The sequence below is a fragment of the Cololabis saira genome, chromosome 23, assembly GCF_033807715.1.
Source record: "Cololabis saira isolate AMF1-May2022 chromosome 23, fColSai1.1, whole genome shotgun sequence".
In the NCBI taxonomy this organism is placed as follows: Eukaryota; Metazoa; Chordata; class Actinopteri; order Beloniformes; family Belonidae; genus Cololabis; species Cololabis saira.
In genome coordinates this window covers 11,878,050-11,899,090 of record NC_084609.1, presented here as the reverse complement: position 1 = coordinate 11,899,090, position 21,041 = coordinate 11,878,050, and the positions used below count along the sequence as shown (strand labels likewise).

The 21,041-nt window shown below is 40.1% G+C and overlaps 1 protein-coding gene across 5 annotated transcripts in view; it reads right to left on the bottom strand.

Annotated features, from left to right (window-relative positions):
- ppfia2 (PTPRF interacting protein alpha 2) overlaps positions 1-21,041 on the bottom strand; it is a 212,045-nt gene that overhangs the window by 167,136 nt on the left and 23,868 nt on the right. The gene's annotated exons all lie outside the window — the stretch shown is intronic.

Here is a 21,041-nt window from a genome sequence, read left to right as displayed (position 1 = left end):
CAGGAGCTGTGGCGCGAGACGGATCAAAGCGGCTCGGATTACAGCACACACAAAGGGTGTAAAAACAAATCACTGTTCTTTCTCCTTCAATATGAGTTTGTTTCTGAGTTACAGCTTGAAATATTATCCGTTTGACCCCCTAAAGGGAGAAAAAAGACTGTGCAGGTTTTGTATGAAGATGTTATGCTACATTTTTTTAAGAACTTTTGCATTATTAACAGATCTTTTCTGATGTAACGTTGCTTTGATGTCTCCACAACAGCCAAGTGCTGCAGGAATCATAACATTAACCTACATTGGGCATTTGTTTCGAAAAATGACATTGAAAAGTGCGACGCTGTGATGCCCGCTCCAGGCACGGCGAGACATAAGGCCCAGTGGGAAACCTGAGCGGCATCGTCAGTGGGTTGAATGCAGGCCTCCTGCAAGCTGGCACTGAGACGCTTCCATGTCTGCCATGAAGATGAGGAACAACAAGGAAGGTTTGGGACGCAGCTCTGGAGAAGCAAAGATCATACCCTTGAAGAATGTCGGCAAGTCATTAGAATTCACCTTGAAAACAGAGAGTTTTTATTTATCTTTTAGTTTCCTGTTCTTGTCAAGCAGTGTATTTGGCGTCGGAATAAAAACATACACAGGTCATCTCTTTATGCTACTAAAAAACACTGCACTGTTGACTGAGCTCATTTAAGTGAAGGCTTATGAGGCCTCGGGGGCCTCTGGAGGCAGAGACCAACATCTGCTCGGAGAGACTAACTCAGCAACTTGTTCTACTAACGTAGTAACACTAGATGGATCGGAAATAACACATGTCAGATACTTTTACTTTCACAGTCCACCGTGCTTTGATTTCCTTTAAGCCGTGTTGGCTTCATCTGGTCTTTTCTCTATGCTTATTATTCTATTGCTATGAATTTTATTCATTAATCAATGATTTTTTTTTTTATTGTTCTGTTGGAACTCCACCAATTAAAGTCAGCAAAAGTTCTTGAATTTTTCAGCATGAGCTCCCATTTTCCTTATATTTGAGTGTAAGTAAGCAAGATCATCAAATACTAATAGAAATGCATGCATCTTATTCCACAAGTCTGAAGAATTTTGTGTTGTATGTGTATCAAATATCAGATTTCAGCATTAAAAACTTTATTAATATAAGTGTGAATGGACTGAGCGTTGTAAGGAAGTTAATTTTGATGCATACTGGTATATCTTATATATCTATATATAGTTATAAATGTTGTGCTTTTCTGAACCCAAATCGATTGCTTGTGAGGTCCCTCAGGGTACAGTACTGGGGACTCTCGAAGGGGCGTCAACTTGCAGAGGTGCGATGATCCTTGCCAGACCCTAAACACATATCGTTTGTTTCTGAAACCTAACCAGCTAAAATATTTAAAGCCAGGTCCAAACACCAAGAACATAAGCCTTATTTTCTCATTGAAGATAAAATTTGAGGTTCCCAACAAACGGTCCCAAAAGGAGAAAAATTGACAGTCGATCAGAAGTCACCAGTTGCTTTGTGTGAATAGTTCAGAGACATGATGAGGGAAACTCACGGAAATGTTGCAGACTCTGACCAAAAACTTATTATACTAGATAATTTAGGTGAGCTTCAAGTTGTCATTTTCATCATCCATAAGAGAACAAAAAAAGTACATAATCATAATAATAATAAATCTCTATCTATCTATCTATCTATCTATCTATCTATCTATCTATCTATCTATCTATCTATCTATCTATCTATCTATCTATCTATCTAATGGAATAGAAGTGGTTACCGACTACAGACTAATATATAGTGCACAACCTTAGTTAATCTATTTTTGAATTAACAACAAACAGAAACAAAGAAAGAGCTGTGCTAATCAAAAGTAAGGTTTTAATATAGCGAGAAGAAACAGATTTATAGTTTATTCAGGTGTTCTATAGAAATGTTGCTGGGCTCATTCTATTACGGCACTAAATTATTAGGAGGAGCTGTAAAGGAGTGAGGCAAGCATCCTCCTGGGATTGGTTCTCGTAAGAGTCCTTGAACAAGATTCTCAGTCGGTGCCAAAAGCCGGTGACATCATGCTCTATTTCTGGCTGTCAAGCGCGCGCCACCAGAAGCTAAAAGGTATCCATTAATGGGAAGCAGCTGCACGGTCACAAAACATCAGCCAACATCAGACGCTGGTTCTGCCGAGTCAGTTGCAAGTGAAAAAATTAAATGACTGCTCCTCTTTTCTGTCAGAATAAAAGTCTATATTACAGTATGGCTGAATGGAAAATGGTTAAATAATCATTTTTATATCAGAGAAAACTACTGATTCACATTTTCAGCTGCTGCAAAGGGGTGGGTGGTTGGTATTTTCAAAATAAACACATTTTGGAGCGTTAGCTGGGAGATTTACATTTCCAGGTTGACACAGCGAGAAACGCTAAATGTCGGTCACAACCTCATTTCTCGCTGCTCGTTTAAGTGGCTCTCTAGGAACCCGTATTCTCATTCACTCAGGCAAAGCCAGCAAAGAAAAGCGAATGTGTGTGTTTGTGTGTGCTTATGGAAGTGAAAGACTTTGTGTGTAATTCAACTAGGATATAAAAAATGTCTCGCCTTAGGGTCTGAGTCATGCCCGATTTTTTTTTCCTGTAATGAACCCCCCCCTAAACTTACAGCCGCCCCACCGGCCTGCGATCCCACCTACAGAAATACACACTCACACACACATGCGCTGCGGCTCATGGCAGGAGATGACATCAAAGTGATCAGAGTGTTACTGCCTCCACAATGCCATTTCAAATGATTCATCATCAAATGGTTTTTGGAGACATTTGAAAAAAAAAAAATACCTGGAGAGACTTCCAGGTGTGTCGCTTACTGCCAGGCGTGAAAATTAGAGGCTGTTTAGATGACGTGACTCAGGAAATGTAGCTTCACAGCATTCAAGTGCAACATATATTTAATGCCTCACACAGAAACAGTAAACACAGAGGGTTCACAACAAGATCTAAACAACTATGGGCATGCACGAGCTGCAAAAACAAATTCAACTTTACCAGAAAATATCAAGATTTTTCGATTTTGCCGAGATAAGGTTGTATAAGAATGATGGGAAGAGAAATGGAGAAAGAAAGAGCTCACGGTTGTGTCAGACATGGTGGCGGCAGTGTTATGGCACGGGGATGAGTGGCTGGCAAGGGAACAGTCGCTGCTGTTTATCAATGATGTGAGTGCTGACAGAAGGAGAAAGATGAGTTCTGAGTAGAAGGCTACATGCACGGCTGACATTCAGCCAAATGCTTCGAAACTGACTGTTCTTTAGAGTGCAGATGGATAATGACCTTAAACATACTGTTAAAGAATCTAAAGACTTTGTTGAAGAAAAAGAAAAAGGATATTGTTCAAGACCAAGTCAGCTGCCTGATCTCAACCGATATAACACGCTTTTTGATTACTGCAAGGACAAACTGAGGGCAGAAAATCCCACAATCAGCACCTGAAGGAGCTGCAGTGAACGCCTGGCAAGCTTTCTGCAGGGATAAACCCACAATCTGCAGACGTGCGGTGCGCGGCTCCAGGCATCAGCTAGCCAATGACTCAAAATGATTTTTATTCAGATATTAAAGATTAAAGATTACAATCATGTCTATAATTGCTGTAATTCCTGAAAGATAAACGCTAAAATTTTGTGAAACCTCTTAAAGTAAAGCTGTACGTCTACACTTTTGTCACATTATGAATAATATTTTATTACAAATGAATTGTGGCACTCAAAAATTGGACTTAACTGTACTAAGAAATGGTCAAAATGATAGTTTTCATCAGGAGAGATGACAATACTGCCTTTCTCCTCATTTATACCCCCTTGTAAAGTTCCCCAATGATTCATACAAACTTTGATAGAAATTGCTGTAATCCCTGAAAGATAAACGCTATAATTTTGTGAAACCTCTTAAATTAAAGCTGTACGTCTACACTTTGGTCACATTATGAATAATATTTTATTACAAATGAATTATAGTACTCAAAAATTGGACTTAACTGTACTAAGAAATGGTCAAAATTGTAGTTTTCATCAGGAGAGATGACAATACTGGCTTTCTCCTCATTTACACCCCCTTGTAAAGGTCTCCAATGATTCATACAAAGTATGTGGCAATTGTTAAAATTGACGTGGGATGTTGAGAGAGCCACATTAAAAATGAACTCATTGCAATTACCAACAAAAATCAGTAGCTTAGTAGTCATTTTTGAGGAATTACTTCACCTGCAGACGGCCTGAACGACTGGTGCTGCGGTTCAACCCATGTCACTAACAAGTGGCCCCAGATTGACTGTAGCGAACACCTCTGCTATGGCCACATCTCTCTTTGGCCCATATTTAGCCTCGACTGAAGGCAGCGACTCGTCCGAGTCGACATTTTCTTTGTGTGCTTGAGCTTCACATGGCCCTGACAATAAAGGTCGTGACCAAGGTCAGCGAAATCAGGACTTTTGAGCTGGTAGCTAATTGGTACATTTGCATATTTTTCTGCAAGGAGCATCAAATAAAGAGTTTGCTACAAATAATGAGCAGAAAGCTGGAGGACATGCTGTCACGAAAGATGTAAATATGTCTACAGGGGTAGGGTAGTGCGCATTAATATTTTCATGTGTTCTGGAGGAGTCGTTTCTGAGGGAGGTAAGAAGGAAGAGGTTGACATTTTTAGTTTGTATTCTTTTAAAATGAATCTCAGAAGTGCTGAAAGACACTCAGATTAGGCCAAAGTGTGTCTTCAATCTAGAAATAAACTTGTTCATGAATCCCTCAATCCAAAATAGGAGGAAGTCCAAATGAAAAGCAACATGAGAAAACTTGGGAATGATTTCTGGAGAAATGCTTTATTCACCAAGCATACTTTTTTTGCCAAATTGTAGGTTTTGCACTGATTTCATCAGTTAATCCTTCACATAAAATCCTTTCATAAATTTGGATTTACACCGGGTGCATGCTGCCATACAAAGCTTCCAGTACAATCCCTGTCATGGGAGTACTTTTATTCATTCATTTGGAGTTACAAATTGCTCCGACTGCAGTGCAACTAGTGTGCAAGTACTTAGCAGCACTTAAGGAAGACCAATCGCTCTTCTCTTCCAATACTGTGGTAGAGGTAAGCAGAGTTTTATGCAAGACGTTGACAACGAAAAAGCCTGAGGAGGTAGTTAATACCGGTTGTGGTTGTAAAACCGTGCCATCGAGACTCCATGAACACTTGTTTTTGTTTGGAACTAGTTGGTAAAACTCTACACAACTCTACTCTACACAAAGATGTCGTCAATGCATTCCTGGTTTTAGCTGTTGCTAAATATCACAAGTTTATACATCAAATAAATAGTTGGCCACTGATAGGGGTAATGAGTATAAAGGAAGTACAATGGTACTTAATACTGCAATTATTTAGCAGCACTGAAGGATTACAGAGATCTCAGCTCTAAAATGCGAAATGTTGAAAGTACTTTCATCCAAGCTGTATTTGTTGAGTGTTTCATAACTGGAAGATCATAAGATTCACTTTCTCCCTTGTAAATCTTGTGGGCTGCACATGGATTAGCTTGGAGACACTGAAGCGGAAAGCAAAGTAATTAAAACAACCTCATTTGAACACCGAGTCATAACAATAAATCAGGAATAGCTAACACAAAGACCTTACTTGCAGAACCTAATTCAGGGTTTGAGCGTTAGCGCCGACATCGGAGCAGCGCAGCTCCTTCACATTTTAGCCAAACGCAGTACTCTGATTTGAGCTGAAATGTAAGCACACATCTCGTGGTAGCGGAGACCACAACAATGGATTATCACAGCATGGTGGAGCTCCGTTAACAGAGTGTGAGGCTGCAGCGCTCAACTCAAACATTACAACTCTGTGAAGCAGAAACGTAAAAGGTGATAGAGTCAGTAACCGCTAATCACAATAAACGCTATTCTGCCCTGGTTTCCATAACCCCTTTTTCTCATTTTCAAATAAAGCCTGTATTGTCTGTACAATAAAATTCACAGTCATGGTTTTATCACCCTAGAGACCTTTGGAAGATTAGATCGTTTTGAACTTTTGAAGACACTGGGGTGGTTTTCCATGCTTTTATTTCAGCTCGGCTGGATTACCGTAACAGTATGTTTCCCCCGTCTGAACCAAACATCCCCAGACACATTACAAACACATCAGTTCCAGGACTTTAACCAGAACAAGGAAATTTGATCATATTACAACCATTTTAGCATCATTACACCGGCTGCCGGTACATTTTAGGATTGATTGTAAGATTTTATTGATTACTTTTAACGCAGTTAATGGTCTCTGTACCTCTTGTTTATCTGATCTTTTAAAACCATGCACCCCTGTATGCACCTTGTGATCCTCGGGCGGAGGTCTGATCTGATCCAACCACTAGGCCAAGAACAAAGGGGGGGCAGAGCTTTTTGGGTCTGCGCCCCAAAGCTCTGGGGCAGCCTGTCTGAAGAAATCAGGTCAGCTGATGTAGTCGTCTTTTAGGAGTCATCTGAAAGCTTGAAGGAGCATTGTATCGATAAACAGTTATTATCTTTAATGTACTTGTACTTTTACTCCTGAACCTTCACTGTTGATTATTTTGTTTGATTTGTTCTCCGTTTTTTTTTATTTTACATTTGTTTTTAAAGCCCTCTATAAAAAAAGGTTAGTATTATTATTATTATTATTGGTACAAAGATAGCCCATATCATAACCTCTGAACACTTTTTGATGCAGTAAAAGTGTACTTGCTCAGATATGTGACATCCATTTCAAGTCAACATTGTCTGAAACGCTGAGTGGAGACCCTAGAGCTGGGCGATATATCGCGATTTTAATATATGTCGATATATTTTCAAACGCGATATGGTACGAGACAATATCGTTTATATCGATTTTTATAAAAAAAAAAAAAAATTTTTTTTTTTGATTTTGATATAGCTTATTTTGTGACAAATTGACTTGAATGTTTTATTTGAGATTTGCACAAATGTTTTGTTATTTGCACAACTGTCAACCTCAGTGGAAAAGTCTGCCTGTTACTGTCTACATTGTATTAATTGCACAGTGTATTTTAATTTAATTGTTATGCAGGAAAGGGATATTTGTTTTATTTTATTCAAGAAGCATTTTTATTCTATATATGCAGGCAGTTTATTTTTATTTCATTTGTTTTACACATTTTGATATTGTGCAGATCTCTGTTAATAAAGGAACCTGTGTGACATTTGGCACGAGGCTTTGTATTAAAACTGACTGTTTTTTTAAGGGTTTGCCTCAGAAAAAAATGAAGCTAACAGAGATGCTATGCTATAATGCTTTGGGGGAAACCCCAATTATAGCACAGAAAAAATATCGATATATATCGAGTATCGCCATTCAGCTCTCTCCGTCTCTCCACCATTTCGGCTAATCCCGTCTAAGTGGAAGGGTCACCACCAATGTTCCCTCTAATTTTTCATGTATCTGGGCACACACGCAAGCTCCCTGAGCAAACTGAGGACTACTGTGAGCAACATCACATATGCACGCTTTATTTTTAAGTATCTCATTACACTTAAAAACAAGACTCGTCACTGGAAAAAACAACAATTTTCACCTGTTTCAAGTAAATTTTCACTTGAACTAAGTAGAAAAATCTGCCAGTGGGACAAGATTTATCTTCTCATTACAAGCAAAAAAGTCTTGTTCCACTGGCAGATTTTTCTACTTATTTTAAGTGAAAATCTACTTGAAACAGGTGAAAATTTCGACTTTTTTCTCGAAATTTTGAGAGAAAAAATCGAAATGTCGAGAAAAAAAGTTTTGAGAAAAAAGTCAAAATGTCCAGAGAAAAGTTGAGATTTTGAGAAAAAAAAGTCAAAAATTTTATGAAAAAAGTTGAAATGTCGACAAAATTTTGTTTTAATTGACCATTTTCACTTGTTTCAAGTCAATTTTCACTTGAAATAAGTAGAAAAATCTGCCAGTGGAACAAGATTTTTTTTGCTTGTAATGAGAAGATAAATCTTGTCCCACTGGCAGATTTTTCTACTTATTTCAAGTGAAAATTTACTTGAAACAGGTGAAAATTGTCAAATAAGTTATTTTTCTGGTGTTATTTTTCTGGTGATGACTTTAAATGTTGAAATAGCAGTAAAACCACATTCATTGATGAAATGACATAAGGGATGGAAAGGGGAGATGGAAGTTTTACAGGGGGGATGATTTGGACCGTTTTTATTTCAGGGGGGATGATTTGGACCGTTTTTATTTCAGGGGGGGAGGATTTGGACCGTTTTTATTTCAGGGGGGGGTGATTTGGACCGTTTTTATTTCAGGGGGGGATGATTTGGACCGTTTTTATTTCAGGGGGGGATGATTTGGACCGTTTTTATTTCAGGGGGGGGTGATTTGGACCGTTTTTATTTCAGGGGGGGATGATTTGGACCGTTTTTATTTCAGGGGGGAGGATTTGGACCGTTTTTATTTCAGGGGGGGGTGATTTGGACCGTTTTTATTTCAGGGGGGGATGATTTGGACCGTTTTTATTTCAGGGGGGGATGATTTGGGCCGTTTTTATTTCAGGGGGGGATGATTTGGACCGTTTTTATTTCAGGGGGGGATGATTTGGACCCTTTTTATTTCAGGGGGGATGATTTGGACCGTTTTTATTTCAGGGGGGGGTGCCATCTCCCCTCATCCCCCCTCAACTCCAGTACTGCTGGTAGACACAGCAATGGTATGGATAGCTTTTAGCAGAGGCTTCAGACTTTCTCGTGTCCGGGATCCCCACAGCTCCTTGTATTCCCCAAATCCTTGAATACTACGCCGTAGGGTACGCGGCGACGCGCATGTACGTTGCGCGTCGCCGCGTACCCTACGGCGTAGGGTCTGCGTCGATTTAGCGCGGAACCATAAATCAGGCTTTGCGAGTGAACGTCTCACGAGGGGCAGTCGCGTTGCAACGCCACTGTAGCCAAATTGCAAGGAGAGAGCAGAGAACTGAGCTCATGAGAAGTCCCGGTACGCCAGAGGCTAATATTGAGAAGTGGGGGTACTCCGTACCGGCGCGTACCGGCCCACTTAAAGCACTGCGCTGGATAGACTTCCTTGTGCGCTGAGAATATGCGGTCAGTGCGCGATTGCGCACGCGCGCAGCTTAGAGGGAACATTGGTCACCACAGTGGATCAGCACATTGATTTGGCACAGTTTTCACAACGGAAACCCTTCCTGGTGCAAGCCGTAAACACGGCAACACACAAACACAACCAGACATGTTTTTGGGCTGTGGGAGAGAAAACCCACACAAGCACGAAGAGAACATGGAAGTCTACTGCTGGGAGTCACACCAGGAACCTTCTTACTGTGAGACAACAGTGCTGACAACAAGCCACCGTGCTGCCCCGGACCCTGGACACTTGCCATGCAAGTGACTAACTGCTTGATACGTGACAAAGGCCATATATGACAATGTTTATGGAGAAACGTATAACGATGACGCAGGGTAGGCAAAGAGATTACTCCAATGGCTTCCACTCAAGGGATCACGGGATCGATAACCATCTGGTGTTTTCAGCAGTTCTGTGACCTTTCTGATTCATACTCACTCATGAATGCTCCGGGTTTGGATTAAAAACATGCGCAGAATGACAAGAATGTGCATGGTTACCCTCCTGGATCCTGGAGGAGACTGTGCCCTACACTGAACCACAGCCTACAAACATGGATTTCCATCCACATATTGGGACACTATACTCCATTTTGAACATGTGAGAGTGTACATATACAGTATATGAGAGTCAACTGATCAACAAATAAGAGCTCTGGGATGATGTGTAATTACTTATTATAATCAAATGTAATACTGCCTTGAAGGGAATATATTAGTAGTTGTGCATCGGCTTTATGTTCTGTGGAGAAAATGTGGCCCACTTTTATTACCACCAGTTTGCACCAGTTTTATGGATCAGTTCAGATTGTTTCTTATTTGTGGTTTAACATCTTTCTAACTAGTGATGCACCGATTTTTCGGTAACCGAAATTGTTCGGCCGAAAATGGCAAAAAAACACTTTCGGTGTTCGGTGGAATAAGTGGGAAAAAAACCGAACAATTAATAACGGCGTTGTAATATAAGGAAATAGACTGGCCGCTCCGTAACTGTTGCGCACCACATAAATCGTTGGCCAACCAAAAACTAACCACATAACGCTCCCGTAATGGTTGCGCACCACATAAATAGTTGGCCAACCAAAAACTAACCACATAAGAATTTTACCTAACATTCACCAGCAGGTGGAACCAAAACAACATAAATAAATCTATTACAGGTGCATTTAGATGACGAAATCAAACAGCGAAGAGCGTGGCGTGAAGTGGTGCGGTGCAAACATGTCAGCAGTGTGGAAGTATTTTAGAGTGGCAAAGAATAATACAAGAATGGCTGTTTACAATGAATGTTCTGCTCAAATATCTAGAGGGGGCACATCTGCAAAGTCTTTCAGCTACAAGTTTGATTTATCATTTGAAATGATAAAAAACCCTGAGCGCTTTAATGCATTTTTATTGTTTTAAGGCCTATGTTACAATGTTCAGTCAGTTAAGCCCAACGTAAGCTCAAAGATGGCCAAAAAATGTATTTTGCTAATTTATTTATTTTAAGTTATTGTTCTTTGCTGGTATAATGTCTGCTGGAATATTTAAGAAATGCTGGGAAATTAAAAAATGTTCAGTTTTTTATGTTCAACAAATGTTTTTTACCTTGTAAATTTGTAAAAGATTTTTTTCTTTTAAAAGCATGCCTAAATCAAATTTATTTGATTTATGCAATGGTGAAAAAATTGGCAAAATAAATGAAAAACTGCAAAGAACCATGTTCGGTATTGTTCGGTATTCGGCCAAGTGTTTATTATTATTTTCGGTTTCGGTTTCGGCCACAAATTTTCATTTCGGTGCATCACTATTTCTAACGATGTAAACCCAAGTGCACTGACTAGATCCTTTATGAACTTGGGAGCAGCTGCCATTGTCTTGTTTGGCTGATGCATGTTCCTGCAACTTCCTGACTTTACAGAACATTCATACCCAACCGAGCTGTTCATTAGAGAGATAATTACATCAGCGGGGAGTTCCTTCTTGTCACCTTGGTGTTTATGCTGGGAATCCTCACCCCATCCCTTTTTTCTCTGCTTCCCCCCCATGGGGCAGACAACAGACCAGAATCCTGCACTTGGCATTGACACGAACTGTAATTCGACCAGAAGGTTTGGTCTGTCTCACTAATCAGAGCCTAACCTTTCAAGGGTATTGATCAAGCATCTCTGCCAAAGCCATTACAGACACTCAATGCATACAGTGCATCGGTTGTGTGCCAAGAAACCATCCGTGTCTCTGTCGATCTGAGGAAGATTAAAGGGAGAGGAGAAATAAGGGGGAAGAAGGTCAAAACAGGGCTTTGAGGGTAAGTTGAACCAAAAAATTAAAACGACTTCAGTTTTTCAAACCACAGTTTAAAAGACAAGAATACACCCTTGTGTCTATATCAACATACGGGGAAAGAGAGGGCAATCCCGTAGCCGTCAATGGGTCTTTTATTTTGTAGGAAACAACAAACTCAAGTTTTTTACAAGCTGTGAGTGTTAAACGCAATCAAAGATAAAAAAAAAAAAAATCTTCAGTTGTGTTTTAAATGTGTCGAAAGAGCGCTGATAGTGGAAAGCTTTTACGCAGCCATGGAGCCGCCATGGTGAAGATCTGATGACGATATGAGGGGCTGGGTTTGCTTTGCGTCTGGTGTTACTTGCAGGACGTTAGGGCTGGGCGATATATCGAGATTTTAATATATATCGATATATTTTCAAACGCGATATGGCACGAGACAATATCGTTTATATCGATTTAAAAAAAAAGTTTTTCTTTTTTTTAATGATTTTGATATAGCTTATTTTGTGACAAATTGACTTGAATGTTTTATTTGAGATTTGCACAAATGTTTTGTTATTTGCACAACAGTCAACCTCAGTGGAAAAGTCTGCCTGTTACTGTCTACATTGTATTAATTGCACAGTGTATTTTAATTTAATTGTTATGCAGGAAAGGGATATTTGTTTTATTTTATTCAAGAAGCATTTTTATTCTATATATGCAGGCAGTTTATTTTTATTTCATTTGTTTTATACATTTTGATATTGTGCAGACCTCTGTTAATAAAGGAACCTGTGTGACATTTGGCATGAGGCTTTGTATTAAAACTGACTGTTTTTTTAAGGGTTTGCCTCAGAAAAAAATGAAGCTAACAGAGATTTGGGGGAAACCCCAATTATGGCACAGAAAAAATATCGATATATATCGAGTATCGCCATTCAGCTAGAAAATGTCGAGATATGACTTTTGGTCCATATCGCCCAGCCTTACAGGACGTGATGCACGGATGAGGATGGTGCATGATGCGGTGGTAGAGAGAGAAGGGGGTGGGCGATCCAGACTAAGTCACGTCATCTCACTTAGCTCACGCATAAATCAAGCTTAATCGGTACACAAACATGCTCATTTTTCATTAGCTGCATTCATGCCAGACAGTTAGTGGCCACTGGCTTCACACATGTCCAAGGCAGCCCACATTTATTTGCTGTATCTCAATTCTACTCCTCTTAAGTGTGACAGAAAGTTTTGAGGAACTAACTATCATTTTTTGGCATGAGGAATAAAATATGTCTGTTATTACACAGTTGTGTGCTTAAATATTATTTGAACAATTTGAAAAGATCAATATTATTACATTTTAAGAAGTACTCATTTAATTCAGAGACAGATTTTTTATTGTTATTTTTGTTTTAACAGTTTGTTAATGGGTATTTCTATCAATACATACTGCCACAAGCAGCCGTTAGAGGTGGTTCATGATCTTGATGAGGCCAGAAAAGGAAATGGGTTTGGCACTCCTGCCTTACTGACTAGCCGGGGAGCAGCGAAAAATATATTAAAAATCAATTTTCTATAAGGATGCACCAGATTTTGTTGGCTGATTTCGAAACCCTGTTTTGTTAAAAAAAAGTCTGACCTGCGGAGTCCTAGCTGAGCTCATTCCAGCTTTCTTTCTAAGAGCTAAAACCAGCAGCGTCCACCGACGTAATCAGCCAGTAAAAGACACGAGTCCAGGAGGAACAGCGTCTCTTTTCCCCGGTACCAGTCCAAAGACTAAAAGACTGGCAGATACCCACCTTAAATTAAAATAATGCAGTATTAAGCTCATTAAGGCTGTAATAACTGGAACAATACAAGATTGGATGGTTATCAGATTAGCAAAATTATTAAATTGGCAAAGAAAACAACTTTTTTTTCATTAGATACGAAGACGACACCCAGAGAATAACCACACCAGTTGTTGTTATTTAACTGAGGAAAGTTGTTTAACCTCTGACATGTTGCCTCCCTTGGGCAGTGTCTTGTAGTTGTAACAGTGACAGGTGTGGATTTCATCCGTCTCGCGCGTGTGCACCACCCTACGCATTTTTAGGACGTCCACTCAAGGAAGGTCACAATTACTGTCCGATTCCAGAGGAGCCCACTCTCGCGTTTTACTTCCAAGTTTCCTCCTCCCTTCCTGCTGTGCAGCAACCGCACATCCAGCCTGCAGGCGGCATGAACTGGGGCACAAACAATAACAGTAATCATGGAAATCATGTGCTGCTCTGATGGAGGAGACCAGCTGACTGGATGGCTGCTGGAGCCCGGAGGGCGTCCAGTATTAGCAACGGAGAGAAAGGGACGGAGGAAGGGAAGCCAAACAGTGAGGAGAGATAAAAAATAAAAGAATAAAAAGGGAAGTAAAGGAAAAAGTGGGGAAGGATTCACCTCCCAAAGCCTTTTATGGAAAAGCTTAGTCACTTGCATTTCTTTATGTTTCCATCCTTCCTCTATCACCAGTTACGAGAATAATCCACAGAGGGGTTCATTCCATGATTAATAACACTAATTAGACATTTAAAGTGGGACGGGAAGGCCCACTGTAACTCTGCTCTTGTAGCCGGACCCTTCAGGGGATGAAACTGTCACGTATGACTGATAAACTGCAGGATTTCATTGACTTCAAGTTCCCAGCCTTTTCTTTGGATGTTCCACGCAGTTCTGTTTACTTTACTGTTGCCTGTAATCGCTTCATACATGAGACAATGCAAGAAGTCCAGTCTTAGCTTTCGTTACAACTCTAGTGGCGGACTGATCAACTGGCTGGTATCTCAGTAATGGTGAGCGTTGCAGAAGGATTGCTTTGAGGCCATGCTGTTGGTCCAGAGTGTCCAGCACGCAAGATTTCCGCATCCTCAAAGACAGGCAAGTGTATGGGCAGAAATATGTGCCACTAGAAACTGAATTTGAATAATTTGAATTTGAATTTGAATTGCTCAACTTGAATAATTGCATAAAAAAACTGAATCTGAATCACATAATTTGAATTTGTATTGTATAATTTGAATAATTGCATTGAAAAACTGAATCTACATTCAGTTCTCACAATTCAAATTCAGTTCTTGCAATTCAATATCAATTTTAGCAATCGAGTGCAGATACAAAGAACTCCTTTTCACGTAGCCTACTATAACCTCTATTTTCTTTCAACGATATAAACGACCAATGGGAGCTAGATATTTCGAAACCTATTGTGTTTTTCTCCATTCTGTGTAAAAAGTGTAGATTTATATCTTGCCGTTTTGTAGAAAAATTTCTGCTGAGGAGTGTGTGAAGATTTGCGGCAACGGCAACATATTTCTGCCCATACAAGTGAATCCCAATCGAAGAAAGGTGTCCACAACGTGGCTTTAGCTTGAATCTGTATTTCTGGAGGTCGGTAGGTCGACGGCAGCGAGGAGGATCAGCTGGGGTCGAGCCAGCGGCAGCCGCCTTCACGAGAAAGTGCATGACAACAGCAAAACAAACATCATGGGAAAAGGGCTCCGGCAGACCCTCGGGGCCCTTCTCGTACAGTAACGCGCAGCTGAGCGCTCCGGAGGATTTCACCCCTCTGCCAGCTTGCCTGCTGGTTTTCGTGGTTGGGGCTGATGGGGGATGGAGGAGGCCCACATGTGCAGGGAAGTGCAGACTCGACTTGTCTACATACTCGAGCAGAGACGCTCAACATCTGTTGGGAAGTCAACACCAACTCTCATATCATGCAAATATTTTGAAATGACTATTCTCTTGATGTTATGGTGTTTGGGTTTGGAACTAAATCCATTGTGTGAATTTCGACAAGATGCTCCTTAAGGTTCAGCTGGTCAGAAGTGACAAATTAACAGCTGGTGCCATAAAACCAACAGAAGGAACGAGCTCAAATGGTGGAAATAACAAGGGTAACCAGCTGTTTTTATGCTGCTGAATCGACTGATTAACATTATTGCAGTTTGCGTTCTGCTCACACACTTGCGATGAGGTGATTATCTAACAATTACGAGGGGCCTAAAGTAACCCAAGACATGAAATAATACCAGGATTGAGACGACAGTGGTGGCCTTCTCTCCCTGAGAAGGTTAAACTGCTCACCCTGGGCAGCACAGGTCGCGGTTTCCAATCAAACCATATTCATAATAATGTACAGCTATTAGTTGCTCTCAAAAGACAAAACCCCAGCTGCACAAGTGCTGTCCTAAAGTGTAAGACTTTATCTCTCTTTCGGTGGGAATTCACCAATCTCTTAAAAGTTTTAAAATAGTTACGGCTTTTAGAAGTCTGTATTTTCCGTGGAGACTGTTCATTTTCTTACACCCACGCTTGATCTCACCACTATAGGTTCAACGGTTATGATTTCACAGATGGTTTTAAAGAAATGGTCAAAGAAAAAAGGACAAGAAAACCAGATTTAGTTAGTTTCCCAATTAAAAATGAACAAAATATTGCATGCAAGTTATTTCTGTAGTGAATTGATCTTCAAGTTGTAGGAGCGCTCAGTTCCTGATGTGTATGGAAGCCAGGTCTCTTATTATAGTATGTTATTATTGAACAGATTGAACTTTGCCGCTATGTTCAGACGAGTGAGGACATCTGAGACTGTGTGAAAGATGCACACCTACGACCCTGGGCTTGAAGGCCGATAATTGAGTGGAAATATTCCACAGATTAAAACAGGAGAGAAATCATTAACTGTGAAGTGCTTGCAGGAGCACGGCTGTGGAAAGCAGATTGATCTGACAGAAAGGTGTTTGGAGAAATCATAAACTGTATGCAGGTCAAATCTATAACAAATCGAGTGGAGCAAAAGAACACTTATCTCAGTTATCTTTGTTCACTTCCATCATCAATAAATTCTGCTACGCTGTGGTTAAGACGCAACCACCTTTCTGGTTTTTGGATCTTTGTTCAACTTTGGACTTCATTTCAAAGAATTTCTTATCCATGAGATTGAGATAATGATAAAAGCTTTATTGTCTTCTGAGGAGAACTTCCAAATAAGACTATCGGGGAACCCTTAAATCTTCACATGATTTGTGCAAATAATTACCAACGTCATTAGAATTGCTTTGTTTCATCAAAGGGTGAATAAAAGGTGCAAGTTGAGCATCTGCACTGGTAAAATTGGTTTCTATATTTCCAGGAACAATGTATATAGTAATATTTATAGTTAACCGTTAACTTATATTTATAATAAACCGTTAATATAAGTTAACGGTTTATTATAAATATAAGTTAACGGTTAACTATAAATATTACTATATACATTGTTCCTGGATTTGCACGCATTGTGGCCATGAAATGCATCTGCATTTCGTAGCCACAATGTGTGTGAATTTAGGTGAGGTGAACTGTAGAATTTTTTTTTTATATATAATTTGATATAGGTCTTTTTTTCATTTTTTTTGGTTCAAATGTTGAGACAGGAGGAAGCCTTAAAAAAAAAAAATCTGTCAAGTTGTTAATGAGAAACAGGGGTGGGATTAAATAAGTTTTCTTCTTCCCACTCCCTTTCGAGTGTTGACGAATTAATTTGTATTTTGAACCTGCACCTGATAAACCTGATAAAAGGTATTTGTTTAATTTTATGTTGCACGCAGGTCATTTATGTTATGTTCATTGCTCGAAATAAATATGAATTGATTGATTGATTGATTGATATTTGAAATGATATGCCACACGTAAGAGTTCCTAGAGCCAACTTTTTAACACGTGCCCCCATTCGCTTGTTGGACAGTAACTCTGCGGCGCGGCGGGTACAAGACGTTGGCGAGGGAGCCAAGTCAGAACCATCAGGTTTATGTTTTACAAAATCACTTTCATCTCACTCAGACGAGACATACCGCCACATCCCATGATTCAGGGAGGTCTGCTCAAAGTGTAACGCGCTCCCTCCTATGCTGTCAAACAAATGCAGTTGTCAGGCTGGAGATGCAAACTTCACTTCTGGCGACATTCACACAAATGCAGGTGCTTCAAAACAGCAATGATGCAGAGAAGCTCTGTGTTTTGAGCAGCAGACACTTTCCAATATGTGCTTTCAAAATTTAAATGTTAAGTAGTCAGAAGGGTGTTAACTGAATTTGTTGTGTCAGATTAAACAAAAGAAAGGGATCTATGGAAGGATAGAGTATTTCTTTAAATGATAGATTTATAAAGGGCTGTCCAGATCGGCGTGATGCAGCTAATCACTGCCTGTTCCATTTTTCTGCTTTGTAAGAAAGTGGCCTGAGGAAATGTGGGAAGGGAAGACAAGGGCCTGTGGAAGAGGAGAGAAGCCTCACTCCTGGATTGTTATGCACGAAAGGGAGAGGTGTCGCCAGAAGCTTCCAGTGGGGACGGCAAATGTCACTCCCATCAGTCGAAAGTGTCACAGCTCGCTGTGAAGCCATGACCTCTGATGGAAGGATGGCACAAAAAAAAACAATGAAGAAAGAGAGCGATTCAGGGCAAAGTAACAATAACAGAAAAGGCAGCGACAGCAGAAACAGTGAAGGAAGGAAGAAGGATGGCGGGGAAAACTGAAGCAATGGAAGTCCGTCGGGCCCAACAATGAATCCTTGCAGCACTTTGGGCTGCGTGAATAAAGACGTGATAACAGCGAGGACACATTTACAGCCTCCCTATCACTTAAATGAGGCCACTTCTGCCTCAAAAAGCTCTGCTTCTCCTCTCATTCATCACATCCTCTGCAATCACACAGAAGAGAAAGACCTGGAAGCTATCTATTGGCCTCTTTAAGAATTCCACTACATGGTCATCTGAGCATCATTTCACACTTCTGTTCCCCTGAAATTGTCGCAAAATGACATCTATATTAAAGAGATCCTATTAGAAAAGAAAGGTCCAATGCAGAAAAGTCAATACAGGCTAATCAAGTGTAAAGACATTCATCACACAGCGGCACAGCAGTGATGGTTGCTTCTGTGAAACACGGCGAAAGCTGCACAGAAACCACTTTTCTGCTGCATATTAAATACTTCCCTTGCCAGAATGCTTCTGCACAATCACCAGTGCCTAACAAGCCTCTTCATAAACCATTAAGCCATTGTTGATATGAACAAGGCCAATAAGACACCATCAGATTAATTAAGAGAACGGTTTGTGCAGGGATGGTGCTAGGAGGATCGCGGTGACAGCTAATTTAAGCCACATGTCAAGAAAAGCACCAGAGCAATATGTCAGCTCTGTCGTTACACAATGACAAACCATACATCAAAACAAGGTTTTACCGCCGGTGGAGATCAGCGAAATTGTCTGATAATGAAAATGTTATTTCACGCTGACAGGCCTGGATCCAGAAAAAAGAGAAGAAAGAAAAAAAAAGGTGGTAATTTTTTTGGCAGCAGAGGAGCATGAATTTGCCATACAAATAAGAGTAAGTAGAGAAATGCTGTCAAATACGGATAAAAAGAAGGAAAAGAGATGTTTTTTTTTTCCAATTTTGTATAACATGTCAGGGTATTTGAAAATATCAAAAAGCAGACTTTTGTAGTTGTTAACTTTTCCCTTTTCATGTCTTGCTCTGTGGACTGTCCATCATGTTATGTTTGGGGAGGAACAAAAGCCCAGAGGATCAAGTAAGAGCAAATATCCCTGAGTTCAAACTTACACTACGAGATGAATTTAAAACCCAGGTAAAGCTGTTTCGGGTGGAAGCCTTTTTAAAGCATCTCTAGGTCAGACAAAAGGTTGCATTTCAACTAGCAGCACCAAGAGCTTAAAAGACCTGGGGCATTTTCCAAAGTACTAAAATACCATGTTAATCCCCAGATCTTTTGGATTTCTTTTGAGATCTAAGGTAATGGCTTTGGTCAATTTAAATAAGTGCTGAAGTGTGGTACTGCAAAGTACTGCAAACCAGGAAGTATGTTTCAGCTATATTAATGGAAAGTCTGTTCATGTTATACATGTCTACAGGCTGCGCGTGTTGACTTGAAACCAGTGTGAAGAAGCTGGAGCTCCGTCCAGCAGACTCCTATGTTCCAGTTTGAAGGTATCACAATGTAGCGTTAACAGGTTCAGGCTGTTGTGGTGATTAAAACCGAGACATAAAGGATGAAATAAAACAGTGGGACCATTCAATTAATCACTAAATGAACATCTCCAGACTGAATGTTCCAGTTGATCTCAAAAGTGTCAAAGAATTATGCTCGAAAAGGTTCCTGCTGCTGAAATGCAGCAGTAGCAACTTCCACACTGGTCCACATTCATTCATCTAGTCCATATTTACTGCATCCATTAGCATTTTAGCCATAAAAAGACCTCCATCCACACTACCTTTTTTTCTCTTGTACTGCATGCAGCCATGTTGTCCAGGAAGCCGACGGGAAAGCGCCAGCCCCCCGGTCTCGCACTCAGAAGGCACGCCGATTTTTCCCAGTGGCCAACCGCGGTACTGCAACAAAAAATCCCATGGGGCCCAAAAAGCTTTTTCCCATAGACCGCAATAGTAAAAGAGAAGCCTCTAAAACTGTTCACAGGACACCTCCAGCTGTAATCACCGTCAAATTACTAATCTTTGTATTCTATATTTTTAAGTCATGGACTTTATATCCGTCAAAAATGTTTTCTTACGGCCAGAAAAGTCAAAGAAAAGTCTCTTTCTGGGCGCGACGTCAGTGCTGACGTCACAGCCGTGTCCGTGCACTCAATGGATGTATTATATTAATATATATTATATTAATACATTTATAATATATGTAATACTATACATGTAATAATATACATTAATTAATATATTATATTAATACATAGTATATTAATACTCGCGAAGTCCGGAACTTTTTTCGGCTTACGCGCTAGGTGAGCAATTTACATTGAAATGAACGGCGGCCATTTTCCTGTCTCCTATCCAGTCATTTAATACATCCATGGAATACGCCGATCATATGTCAATGAAAGTTAGCTTTGACTGGCAGCTCCCTCAGCCAATCCCTGCCGAGCTAGCTGCAGGGCTGCCAGCAGACGTTTGCAGAGGAATATCTTGTTCAACATGTTAAATCGATGGCAAAATTGAAAACACTGCCCCGTTTAGCTGAGGCTGGGTTAGTGCTGTCAAGTAGTAGTACTGTCAAATGCTTTGGTAAGTTTGGTAGCATGACCATAATGGACGAGGAGGTGATAGTGGCTAGCCATTGGCTGAGCTGACTGTCATGTCAATCATATTAGAAATGACATGTATTACTCAAAATATTCTCCCCTGGAATGGAATTACTCACTGGTCGTGTGCACGTGAATTACAACAGCCTCAAAACTCCACTTGAAATAATCTTTGCTTCACATTGGTCTTATAATAGCCGGTGATGGCTTTTATTCTACAAATGTAGACAGTTGCACTTTTACTTAATACAACTTTAACAGAGTCCGACTGAGTACAATGCAAATCAGTTCAACCAAATTCCAATTCATTTTAATTCAGTTTATCCAATTCATTCAAATATAGTCCACATTCAACATGAATATAATACCAATTCATGAAAATGCTAATTCCTAAAAAAAAATAAAACAGGCTAGCTAAGGAACCCCACAGATTGTAACAAATCTTCACTTCACTACGTGATAGACAAACGCTGATTCTGACTAAACATGAGATGACGGTGGAGA